We start from the raw sequence: 13,842 nt of genomic DNA on the forward strand, positions 1-13,842 counted from the left end.
GGCCTATGTTGGAAAAGGAAATATCTTCCCATCAAAATAAGAGGGAAGCATTCTCAGAAACTTCTTCGTGATGAGGGCATTCAACTCACGGAGTTGTACGTACCAGTTGATAGAGAAGTTTGGAAACACTCTTTTTGTAGACTCTGCAAGTGATTATTTGGAGCGGTTTGGGGCCTACGCTGGAAAAGGAAATATCTTCACATGAAAACTGGACGGAAGCATTCTCAGAAACTTCTTTGTGTTGAGTGCATTCAACTCACAGACTTGAACCTTCCTCTAGAAAGAGCAGTTTTGAAACATTCTTTTTGTAAAATCTGCATGTGGTTATTTGGAGCACTTTGAGGCCTATGCTGTGAAATGGAATATCTTCACCTAAAAGCTAGAGAGAAGCATTCTCAGAAAGTTCTTCGCAATACGTGCATTCAACTCACAGAGTTGAACGTGCCTTTAGATAGAGCAGTCTGGAAACACCCTTTCTGTAAAATCTGCAAGTGGATATCTGGAGCGATTTGAGGTCTATGCGAGGAAAAGGAAATATCTTCACATAAAAACTAGACAGCAGCATTCTCAGAAACCTCTTTGTGATGAGTGCATTCAACTCACAGACTTGAACCTTCCTTTTGATAGAGCAGTTTTGAAACACTCCTTTTGTAGAATCTGCAAGTGTTTATTTGGAGCGCTTTGAGGCCTAAGCTGGAAAAGGAAATATCTTCACGTAAGAACTAGACGGAAGCATTCTCACAAACTTCTGTGTGATGAGTGCATTCAACTCACAGAGTTGAACGTTCCTTTTGATCGACCAGTTTTGAAACACTGTTTTTGCAGAATCCGCAAGTGGATATTTGGAGCTCTTTGAGGCTTATGCTGGAAAAGGAAATATCTTCCTATACCAACTAGACAGAAGCATTTTCAGAAACTTCTATGTCATCAGGGGATTGAACTCACAGAGTTGAACATTCCTTTTCATGGAGCAGTTCTGCAGCACTCTTTTTGTGGAAACTGCAAGTGGATATTTGGTGCGATTGCGGCATGTAGTGGAAAGGGAAATACATGCAGATGAAAACTAGATAGAATCATTCTCAGAAACTTCTTTCTGATGAGTGCATTCAACTCACAGAGTTGAACCTTTCTTTTGATAGAAGAGATTTGAAACCCTCTTTTTGTAGAATCTGCAAGTGGCTATTTGGAGCGCTTTGAGGCCTATGCTAGAAAAGGAAATATCTTCACATAAAAACTAGAGAGAAGCATTCTCAGCAACTCCATTGTGATGAGTGCATTCTACTCATAGCGTTGAACCTTCCTTTTGGTAGAACAGTTTTGAAACACTGTTTTTGTAGAATCGGCAAGTGGATATTTGGAGCGCTTTGAGGCCTATGCTGGAAAAGGAAATATCTTCACATGAAAACTATACAGAAGCACTCTAAGAAACTTCTGTTCGTTGAGTGCATTCAACTCACAGACTTGAACGTTCCTTTTGAAAGAACTGTTTTGAAACACTCCTTTAGTAGAATTTGCAAGTGCTTATTTGGAGCGCTTTGAAGCTTAGCTGGAAAAGGAAATATCTTCACGTAAGAACTAGACAGAAGCATTCTCAGAAACTTCTTTGTGATGAGTGCATTCAACACACAGACTTGAACCTTCCTTTTGAAAGAGCAGCTATGAAGCTCTCTTTTTGTAGAATCTGCAAGTGGATACTTGGAGCGCTTTGAGGCCTAGGCTGGGAAAAGCAATATCTTCACCTAAAAACTAGACAGAAGCATTCTCAGAAACTTCTGTGTGATGAATGCATTCTACTCACAGACTTGAACGTTCCTTTTGATAGAACTGTTTTGAAACACTCCTTTTGTAGAATCTGCAAGTGTTTATTTGGAGCGCTTTGAGGACTATGTTGGAAAAGGAAAGACCTTCATATAAAAACTAGACAGAAGCATTCTCAGAAACTTCTTTGTGATGAGGGCACTCAACTCACAGACTTGAACCTTCCTTTTGAAAGAGCAGTTTGGAAACACTCTTTTTGTAGAATCTGCAAGTGGCTACTTGGAGCGCTTTGTGGCCTATGCTTTGAAATGAAATATCTTCACCTAAAAACTAGACAGAAGCATTCTCAGAAACTTCCGTGTGCTTTATGCATTCAACTCACATAGTGGACTCTTTCTTTTGATAGCGCACTTTTGAAACACTCCTTTTGTAGAATTTGCTAGTGGATGTTTGGAGCGATTTGAGGCCTATGCTGGCAAACGAAATTTCTACACACAAAAACTAGACAGACGCATTCTCAGAAACTTCTTTGTGATGAGTTCGTTCAGCTCACAGACTTGAACTTTCCTTTTGTAAGAGCAGTTTGGAAACACTCTTTTTGTAGAATCTGCAAGTGGATATTTGGAGCGCTTTCAGGCCTATGCTGGGAAATGAAATATCTTCACCTAAAAACTAGACAGAAGCATTCTGAGAAACTTCTTTGTGATGAGTTCATTCAACTCCCAGACTTGAACGTTCCTTTTGATAGAACAGTTTTGAAACACTAAGTTTGTAGAATCTGCAAGTGTTTATTCGGAGCTCCTTGAGGCCTATGTTGGAAAAGGAAATATCTTCCCATCAAAACAAGAGGGAAGCATTCTCAGAAACTTCTTCGTGATGAGGGCATTCAACTCACGGAGTTGTACCTACCAGTTGATAGAGAAGTTTGGAAACACTCTTTTTGTAGACTCTGCAAGTGATTATTTGGAGCGGTTTGGGGCCTATGCTGGAAAAGGAAATATCTTCACATGAAAACTGGACGGAAGCATTCTCAGAAACTTCTTTGTGTTGAGTGCATTCAACTCACAGACTTGAACCTTCCTCTAGAAAGAGCAGTTTTGAAACATTCTTTTTGTAAAATCTGCAAGTGGTTATTTGGAGCACTTTGAGGCCTATGCTGTGAAATGGAATATCTTCACCTAAAAGCTAGAGAGAAGCATTCTCAGAAAGTTCTTCGCAATGCGTGCATTCAACTCACAGAGTTGAACGTGCCTTTAGATAGAGCAGTCTGGAAACACCCTTTCTGTAAAATCTGCAAGTGGATATCTGGAGCGATTTGAGGTCTATGCGAGGAAAAGGAAATATCTTCACATAAAAACTAGACAGCAGCATTCTCAGAAACCTCTTTGTGATGAGTGCATTCAACTCACAGACTTGAACCTTCCTTTTGATAGAGCAGTTTTGAAACACTCCTTTTGTAGAATCTGCAAGTGTTTATTTGGAGCGCTTTGAGGCCTAAGCTGGAAAAGGAAATATCTTCACGTAAGAACTAGACGGAAGCATTCTCAGAAACTTCTGTGTGATGAGTGCATTCAACTCACAGAGTTGAACGTTCCTTTTGATCGACCAGTTTTGAAACACTGTTTTTGCAGAATCCGCAAGTGGATATTTGGAGCTCTTTGAGGCTTATGCTGGAAAAGGAAATATCTTCCTATACCAACTAGACAGAAGCATTTTCAGAAACTTCTATGTCATCAGGGGATTGAACTCACAGAGTTGAACATTCCTTTTCATGGAGCAGTTCTGCAGCACTCTTTTTGTGGAAACCGCAAGTGGATATTTGGTGCGATTGCGGCATCTAGTGGAAAAGGAAATACATGCAGATGAAAACTAGATAGAATCATTCTCAGAAACTTCTTTCTGATGAGTGCATTCAACTCACAGAGTTGAACCTTTCTTTTGATAGAAGAGATTTGAAACCCTCTTTTTGTAGAATCTGCAAGTGGCTATTTGGAGCGCTTTGAGGCCTATGCTAGAAAAGGAAATATCTTCACATAAAAACTAGAGAGAAGCATTCTCAGCAACTCCATTGTGATGAGTGCATTCTACTCATAGCGTTGAACCTTCCTTTTGATAGAACACTTTTGAAACACTGTTTTTGTAGAATCGGCAAGTGGATATTTGGAGCGCTTTGAGGCCTATGCTGGAAAAGGAAATATCTTCACATGAAAACTATACAGAAGCACTCTAAGAAACTTCTGTTCGTTGAGTGCATTCAACTCACAGACTTGAACGTTCCTTTTGAAAGAACTGTTTTGAAACACTCCTTTAGTAGAATTTCCAAGTGTTTATTTGGAGCGCTTTGAGGCCTAAGCTGGAAAAGGAAATATCTTCACATGAAAACTATACAGAAGCACTCTAAGAAACTTCTGTTCGTTGAGTGCATTCAACTCACAGACTTGAACGTTCCTTTTGAAAGAACTGTTTTGAAACACTCCTTTAGTAGAATTTGCAAGTGCTTATTTGGAGCGCTTTGAAGCTTAGCTGGAAAAGGAAATATCTTCACGTAAGAACTAGACAGAAGCATTCTCAGAAACTTCTTTGTGATGAGTGCATTCAACACACAGACTTGAACCTTCCTTTTGAAAGAGCAGCTATGAAGCTCTCTTTTTGTAGAATCTGCAAGTGGATACTTGGAGCGCTTTGAGGCCTAGGCTGGGAAAAGCAATATCTTCACCTAAAAACTAGACAGAAGCATTCTCAGAAACTTCTGTGTGATGAATGCATTCTACTCACAGACTTGAACGTTCCTTTTGATAGAACTGTTTTGAAACACTCCTTTTGTAGAATCTGCAAGTGTTTATTTGGAGCGCTTTGAGGACTATGTTGGAAAAGGAAAGACCTTCATATAAAAACTAGACAGAAGCATTCTCAGAAACTTCTTTGTGATGAGGGCACTCAACTCACAGACTTGAACCTTCCTTTTGAAAGAGCAGTTTGGAAACACTCTTTTTGTAGAATCTGCAAGTGGCTACTTGGAGCGCTTTGTGGCCTATGCTGGGAAATGAAATATCTTCACCTAAAAACTAGACAGAAGCATTCTCAGAAACTTCCGTGTGCTTTATGCATTCAACTCACATAGTGGACTCTTTCTTTTGATAGCGCACTTTTGAAACACTCCTTTTGTAGAATTTGCTAGTGGATGTTTGGAGCGATTTGAGGCCTATGCTGGCAAACGAAATTTCTACACATAAAAACTAGACAGACGCATTCTCAGAAACTTCTTTGTGATGAGTTCGTTCAGCTCACAGACTTGAACTTTCCTTTTGTAAGAGCAGTTTGGAAACACTCTTTTTGTAGAATCTGCAAGTGGATATTTGGAGCGCTTTCAGGCCTATGCTGGGAAATGAAATATCTTCACCTAAAAACTAGACAGAAGCATTCTGAGAAACTTCTTTGTGATGAGTTCATTCAACTCCCAGACTTGAACGTTCCTTTTGATAGAACAGTTTTGAAACACTAAGTTTGTAGAATCTGCAAGTGTTTATTCGGAGCTCCTTGAGGCCTATGTTGGAAAAGGAAATATCTTCCCATCAAAACAAGAGGGAAGCATTCTCAGAAACTTCTTCGTGATGAGGGCATTCAACTCACGGAGTTGTACCTACCAGTTGATAGAGAAGTTTGGAAACACTCTTTTTGTAGACTCTGCAAGTGATTATTTGGAGCGGTTTGGGGCCTATGCTGGAAAAGGAAATATCTTCACATGAAAACTGGACGGAAGCATTCTCAGAAACTTCTTTGTGTTGAGTGCATTCAACTCACAGACTTGAACCTTCCTCTAGAAAGAGCAGTTTTGAAACATTCTTTTTGTAAAATCTGCAAGTGGTTATTTGGAGCACTTTGAGGCCTATGCTGTGAAATGGAATATCTTCACCTAAAAGCTAGAGAGAAGCATTCTCAGAAAGTTCTTCGCAATGCGTGTATTCAACTCACAGAGTTGAACGTGCCTTTAGATAGAGCAGTCTGGAAACACCCTTTCTGTAAAATCTGCAAGTGGATATCTGGAGCGATTTGAGGTCTATGCGAGGAAAAGGAAATATCTTCACATAAAAACTAGACAGCAGCATTCTCAGAAACCTCTTTGTGATGAGTGCATTCAACTCACAGACTTGAACCTTCCTTTTGATAGAGCAGTTTTGAAACACTCCTTTTGTAGAATCTGCAAGTGTTTATTTGGAGCGCTTTGAGGCCTAAGCTGGAAAAGGAAATATCTTCACGTAAGAACTAGACGGAAGCATTCTCAGAAACTTCTGTGTGATGAGTGCATTCAACTCACAGAGTTGAACGTTCCTTTTGATCGACCAGTTTTGAAACACTGTTTTTGCAGAATCCGCAAGTGGATATTTGGAGCTCTTTGAGGCTTATGCTGGAAAAGGAAATATCTTACTATACCAACTAGACAGAAGCATTTTCAGAAACTTCTATGTCATCAGGGGATTGAAGTCACAGAGTTGAACATTCCTTTTCATGGAGCAGTTCTGCAGCACTCTTTTTGTGGAAACCGCAAGTGGATATTTGGTGCGATTGCGGCATCTAGTGGAAAAGGAAATACATGCAGATGAAAACTAGATAGAATCATTCTCAGAAACTTCTTTCTGATGAGTGCATTCAACTCACAGAGTTGAACCTTTCTTTTGATAGAAGAGATTTGAAACCCTCTTTTTGTAGAATCTGCAAGTGGCTATTTGGAGCGCTTTGAGGCCTATGCTAGAAAAGGAAATATCTTCACATAAAAACTAGAGAGAAGCATTCTCAGCAACTCCATTGTGATGAGTGCATTCTACTCATAGCGTTGAACCTTCCTTTTGATAGAACAGTTTTGAAACACTGTTTTTGTAGAATCGGCAAGTGGATATTTGGAGCGCTTTGAGGCCTATGCTGGAAAAGGAAATATCTTCACATGAAAACTATACAGAAGCACTCTAAGAAACTTCTGTTCGTTGAGTGCATTCAACTCACAGACTTGAACGTTCCTTTTGAAAGAACTGTTTTGAAACACTCCTTTAGTAGAATTTGCAAGTGCTTATTTGGAGCGCTTTGAAGCTTAGCTGGAAAAGGAAATATCTTCACGTAAGAACTAGACAGAAGCATTCTCAGAAACTTCTTTGTGATGAGTGCATTCAACACACAGACTTGAACCTTCCTTTTGAAAGAGCAGCTATGAAGCTCTCTTTTTGTAGAATCTGCAAGTGGATACTTGGAGCGCTTTGAGGCCTAGGCTGGGAAAAGCAATATCTTCACCTAAAAACTAGACAGAAGCATTCTCAGAAACTTCTGTGTGATGAATGCATTCTACTCACAGACTTGAACGTTCCTTTTGATAGAACTGTTTTGAAACACTCCTTTTGTAGAATCTGCAAGTGTTTATTTGGAGCGCTTTGAGGACTATGTTGGAAAAGGAAAGACCTTCATATAAAAACTAGACAGAAGCATTCTCAGAAACTTCTTTGTGATGAGGGCACTCAACTCACAGACTTGAACCTTCCTTTTGAAAGAGCAGTTTGGAAACACTCTTTTTGTAGAATCTGCAAGTGGCTACTTGGAGCGCTTTGTGGCCTATGCTGGGAAATGAAATATCTTCACCTAAAAACTAGACAGAAGCATTCTCAGAAACTTCCGTGTGCTTTATGCATTCAACTCACATAGTGGACTCTTTCTTTTGATAGCGCACTTTTGAAACACTCCTTTTGTAGAATTTGCTAGTGGATGTTTGGAGCGATTTGAGGCCTATGCTGGCAAACGAAATTTCTACACATAAAAACTAGACAGACGCATTCTCAGAAACTTCTTGGTGATGAGTTCGTTCAGCTCACAGACTTGAACTTTCCTTTTGTAAGAGCAGTTTGGAAACACTCTTTTTGTAGAATCTGCAAGTGGATATTTGGAGCGCTTTCAGGCCTATGCTGGGAAATGAAATATCTTCACCTAAAAACTAGACAGAAGCATTCTGAGAAACTTCTTTGTGATGAGTTCATTCAACTCCCAGACTTGAACGTTCCTTTTGATAGAACAGTTTTGAAACACTAAGTTTGTAGAATCTGCAAGTGTTTATTCGGAGCTCCTTGAGGCCTATGTTGGAAAAGGAAATATCTTCCCATCAAAACAAGAGGGAAGCATTCTCAGAAACTTCTTCGTGATGAGGGCATTCAACTCACGGAGTTGTACCTACCAGTTGATAGAGAAGTTTGGAAACACTCTTTTTGTAGACTCTGCAAGTGATTATTTGGAGCGGTTTGGGGCCTATGCTGGAAAAGGAAATATCTTCACATGAAAACTGGACGGAAGCATTCTCAGAAACTTCTTTGTGTTGAGTGCATTCAACTCACAGACTTGAACCTTCCTCTAGAAAGAGCAGTTTTGAAACATTCTTTTTGTAAAATCTGCAAGTGGTTATTTGGAGCACTTTGAGGCCTATGCTGTGAAATGGAATATCTTCACCTAAAAGCTAGAGAGAAGCATTCTCAGAAAGTTCTTCGCAATGCGTGTATTCAACTCACAGAGTTGAACGTGCCTTTAGATAGAGCAGTCTGGAAACACCCTTTCTGTAAAATCTGCAAGTGGATATCTGGAGCGATTTGAGGTCTATGCGAGGAAAAGGAAATATCTTCACATAAAAACTAGACAGCAGCATTCTCAGAAACCTCTTTGTGATGAGTGCATTCAACTCACAGACTTGAACCTTCCTTTTGATAGAGCAGTTTTGAAACACTCCTTTTGTAGAATCTGCAAGTGTTTATTTGGAGCGCTTTGAGGCCTAAGCTGGAAAAGGAAATATCTTCACGTAAGAACTAGACGGAAGCATTCTCAGAAACTTCTGTGTGATGAGTGCATTCAACTCACAGAGTTGAACGTTCCTTTTGATCGACCAGTTTTGAAACACTGTTTTTGCAGAATCCGCAAGTGGATATTTGGAGCTCTTTGAGGCTTATGCTGGAAAAGGAAATATCTTACTATACCAACTAGACAGAAGCATTTTCAGAAACTTCTATGTCATCAGGGGATTGAAGTCACAGAGTTGAACATTCCTTTTCATGGAGCAGTTCTGCAGCACTCTTTTTGTGGAAACCGCAAGTGGATATTTGGTGCGATTGCGGCATCTAGTGGAAAAGGAAATACATGCAGATGAAAACTAGATAGAATCATTCTCAGAAACTTCTTTCTGATGAGTGCATTCAACTCACAGAGTTGAACCTTTCTTTTGATAGAAGAGATTTGAAACCCTCTTTTTGTAGAATCTGCAAGTGGCTATTTGGAGCGCTTTGAGGCCTATGCTAGAAAAGGAAATATCTTCACATAAAAACTAGAGAGAAGCATTCTCAGCAACTCCATTGTGATGAGTGCATTCTACTCATAGCGTTGAACCTTCCTTTTGATAGAACAGTTTTGAAACACTGTTTTTGTAGAATCGGCAAGTGGATATTTGGAGCGCTTTGAGGCCTATGCTGGAAAAGGAAATATCTTCACATGAAAACTATACAGAAGCACTCTAAGAAACTTCTGTTCGTTGAGTGCATTCAACTCACAGACTTGAACGTTCCTTTTGAAAGAACTGTTTTGAAACACTCCTTTAGTAGAATTTGCAAGTGCTTATTTGGAGCGCTTTGAAGCTTAGCTGGAAAAGGAAATATCTTCACGTAAGAACTAGACAGAAGCATTCTCAGAAACTTCTTTGTGATGAGTGCATTCAACACACAGACTTGAACCTTCCTTTTGAAAGAGCAGCTATGAAGCTCTCTTTTTGTAGAATCTGCAAGTGGATACTTGGAGCGCTTTGAGGCCTAGGCTGGGAAAAGCAATATCTTCACCTAAAAACTAGACAGAAGCATTCTCAGAAACTTCTGTGTGATGAATGCATTCTACTCACAGACTTGAACGTTCCTTTTGATAGAACTGTTTTGAAACACTCCTTTTGTAGAATCTGCAAGTGTTTATTTGGAGCGCTTTGAGGACTATGTTGGAAAAGGAAAGACCTTCATATAAAAACTAGACAGAAGCATTCTCAGAAACTTCTTTGTGATGAGGGCACTCAACTCACAGACTTGAACCTTCCTTTTGAAAGAGCAGTTTGGAAACACTCTTTTTGTAGAATCTGCAAGTGGCTACTTGGAGCGCTTTGTGGCCTATGCTGGGAAATGAAATATCTTCACCTAAAAACTAGACAGAAGCATTCTCAGAAACTTCCGTGTGCTTTATGCATTCAACTCACATAGTGGACTCTTTCTTTTGATAGCGCACTTTTGAAACACTCCTTTTGTAGAATTTGCTAGTGGATGTTTGGAGCGATTTGAGGCCTATGCTGGCAAACGAAATTTCTACACATAAAAACTAGACAGACGCATTCTCAGAAACTTCTTGGTGATGAGTTCGTTCAGCTCACAGACTTGAACTTTCCTTTTGTAAGAGCAGTTTGGAAACACTCTTTTTGTAGAATCTGCAAGTGGATATTTGGAGCGCTTTCAGGCCTATGCTGGGAAATGAAATATCTTCACCTAAAAACTAGACAGAAGCATTCTGAGAAACTTCTTTGTGATGAGTTCATTCAACTCCCAGACTTGAACGTTCCTTTTGATAGAACAGTTTTGAAACACTAAGTTTGTAGAATCTGCAAGTGTTTATTCGGAGCTCCTTGAGGCCTATGTTGGAAAAGGAAATATCTTCCCATCAAAACAAGAGGGAAGCATTCTCAGAAACTTCTTCGTGATGAGGGCATTCAACTCACGGAGTTGTACCTACCAGTTGATAGAGAAGTTTGGAAACACTCTTTTTGTAGACTCTGCAAGTGATTATTTGGAGCGGTTTGGGGCCTATGCTGGAAAAGGAAATATCTTCACATGAAAACTGGACGCAAGCATTCTCAGAAACTTCTTTGTGTTGAGTGCATTCAACTCACAGACTTGAACCTTCCTCTAGAAAGAGCAGTTTTGAAACATTCTTTTTGTAAAATCTGCAAGTGGTTATTTGGAGCACTTTGAGGCCTATGCTGTGAAATGGAATATCTTCACCTAAAAGCTAGAGAGAAGCATTCTCAGAAAGTTCTTCGCAATGCGTGCATTCAACTCACAGAGTTGAACGTGCCTTTAGATAGAGCAGTCTGGAAACACCCTTTCTGTAAAATCTGCAAGTGGATATCTGGAGCGATTTGAGGTCTATGCGAGGAAAAGGAAATATCTTCACATAAAAACTAGACAGCAGCATTCTCAGAAACCTCTTTGTGATGAGTGCATTCAACTCACAGACTTGAACCTTCCTTTTGATAGAGCAGTTTTGAAACACTCCTTTTGTAGAATCTGCAAGTGTTTATTTGGAGCGCTTTGAGGCCTAAGCTGGAAAAGGAAATGTCTTCACGTAAGAACTAGACGGAAGCATTCTCAGAAACTTCTGTGTGATGAGTGCATTCAACTCACAGAGTTGAACGTTCCTTTTGATCGACCAGTTTTGAAACACTGTTTTTGCAGAATCCGCAAGTGGATATTTGGAGCTCTTTGAGGCTTATGCTGGAAAAGGAAATATCTTACTATACCAACTAGACAGAAGCATTTTCAGAAACTTCTATGTCATCAGGGGATTGAACTCACAGAGTTGAACATTCCTTTTCATGGAGCAGTTCTGCAGCACTCTTTTTGTGGAAACCGCAAGTGGATATTTGGTGCGATTGCGGCATCTAGTGGAAAAGGAAATACATGCAGATGAAAACTAGATAGAATCATTCTCAGAAACTTCTTTCTGATGAGTGCATTCAACTCACAGAGTTGAACCTTTCTTTTGATAGAAGAGATTTGAAACCCTCTTTTTGTAGAATCTGCAAGTGGCTATTTGGAGCGCTTTGAGGCCTATGCTAGAAAAGGAAATATCTTCACATAAAAACTAGAGAGAAGCATTCTCAGCAACTCCATTGTGATGAGTGCATTCTACTCATAGCGTTGAACCTTCCTTTTGATAGAACAGTTTTGAAACACTGTTTTTGTAGAATCGGCAAGTGGATATTTGGAGCGCTTTGAGGCCTATGCTGGAAAAGGAAATATCTTCACATGAAAACTATACAGAAGCACTCTAAGAAACTTCTGTTCGTTGAGTGCATTCAACTCACAGACTTGAACGTTCCTTTTGAAAGAACTGTTTTGAAACACTCCTTTAGTAGAATTTGCAAGTGCTTATTTGGAGCGCTTTGAAGCTTAGCTGGAAAAGGAAATATCTTCACGTAAGAACTAGACAGAAGCATTCTCAGAAACTTCTTTGTGATGAGTGCATTCAACACACAGACTTGAACCTTCCTTTTGAAAGAGCAGCTATGAAGCTCTCTTTTTGTAGAATCTGCAAGTGGATACTTGGAGCGCTTTGAGGCCTAGGCTGGGAAAAGCAATATCTTCACCTAAAAACTAGACAGAAGCATTCTCAGAAACTTCTGTGTGATGAATGCATTCTACTCACAGACTTGAACGTTCCTTTTGATAGAACTGTTTTGAAACACTCCTTTTGTAGAATCTGCAAGTGTTTATTTGGAGCGCTTTGAGGACTATGTTGGAAAAGGAAAGACCTTCATATAAAAACTAGACAGAAGCATTCTCAGAAACTTCTTTGTGATGAGGGCACTCAACTCACAGACTTGAACCTTCCTTTTGAAAGAGCAGTTTGGAAACACTCTTTTTGTAGAATCTGCAAGTGGCTACTTGGAGCGCTTTGTGGCCTATGCTGGGAAATGAAATATCTTCACCTAAAAACTAGACAGAAGCATTCTCAGAAACTTCCGTGTGCTTTATGCATTCAACTCACATAGTGGACTCTTTCTTTTGATAGCGCACTTTTGAAACACTCCTTTTGTAGAATTTGTTAGTGGATGTTTGGAGCGATTTGAGGCCTATGCTGGCAAACGAAATTTCTACACATAAAAACTAGACAGACGCATTCTCAGAAACTTCTTGGTGATGAGTTCGTTCAGCTCACAGACTTGAACTTTCCTTTTGTAAGAGCAGTTTGGAAACACTCTTTTTGTAGAATCTGCAAGTGGATATTTGGAGCGCTTTCAGGCCTATGCTGGGAAATGAAATATCTTCACCTAAAAACTAGACAGAAGCATTCTGAGAAACTTCTTTGTGATGAGTTCATTCAACTCCCAGACTTGAACGTTCCTTTTGATAGAACAGTTTTGAAACACTAAGTTTGTAGAATCTGCAAGTGTTTATTCGGAGCTCCTTGAGGCCTATGTTGGAAAAGGAAATATCTTCCCATCAAAACAAGAGGGAAGCATTCTCAGAAACTTCTTCGTGATGAGGGCATTCAACTCACGGAGTTGTACCTACCAGTTGATAGAGAAGTTTGGAAACACTCTTTTTGTAGACTCTGCAAGTGATTATTTGGAGCGGTTTGGGGCCTATGCTGGAAAAGGAAATATCTTCACATGAAAACTGGACGGAAGCATTCTCAGAAACTTCTTTGTGTTGAGTGCATTCAACTCACAGACTTGAACCTTCCTCTAGAAAGAGCAGTTTTGAAACATTCTTTTTGTAAAATCTGCAAGTGGTTATTTGGAGCACTTTGAGGCCTATGCTGTGAAATGGAATATCTTCACCTAAAAGCTAGAGAGAAGCATTCTCAGAAAGTTCTTCGCAATGCGTGCATTCAACTCACAGAGTTGAACGTGCCTTTAGATAGAGCAGTCTGGAAACACCCTTTCTGTAAAATCTGCAAGTGGATATCTGGAGCGATTTGAGGTCTATGCGAGGAAAAGGAAATATCTTCACATAAAAACTAGACAGCAGCATTCTCAGAAACCTCTTTGTGATGAGTGCATTCAACTCACAGACTTGAACCTTCCTTTTGATAGAGCAGTTTTGAAACACTCCTTTTGTAGAATCTGCAAGTGTTTATTTGGAGCGCTTTGAGGCCTAAGCTGGAAAAGGATATATCTTCACATAAGAACTAGAGGGAAGCATTATCAGAAACTTCTGTGTGATGAGTGCATTCAACTCACAGAGTTGAACGTTCCTTTTGATCGACCAGTTTTGAAACACTGTTTTTGCAGAATCCGCAAGTGGATATTTGGAGCTC

Source organism: Pongo abelii, chromosome 2, assembly GCF_028885655.2.
Source record: "Pongo abelii isolate AG06213 chromosome 2, NHGRI_mPonAbe1-v2.0_pri, whole genome shotgun sequence".
Lineage (NCBI taxonomy): Eukaryota > Metazoa > Chordata > Mammalia > Primates > Hominidae > Pongo > Pongo abelii.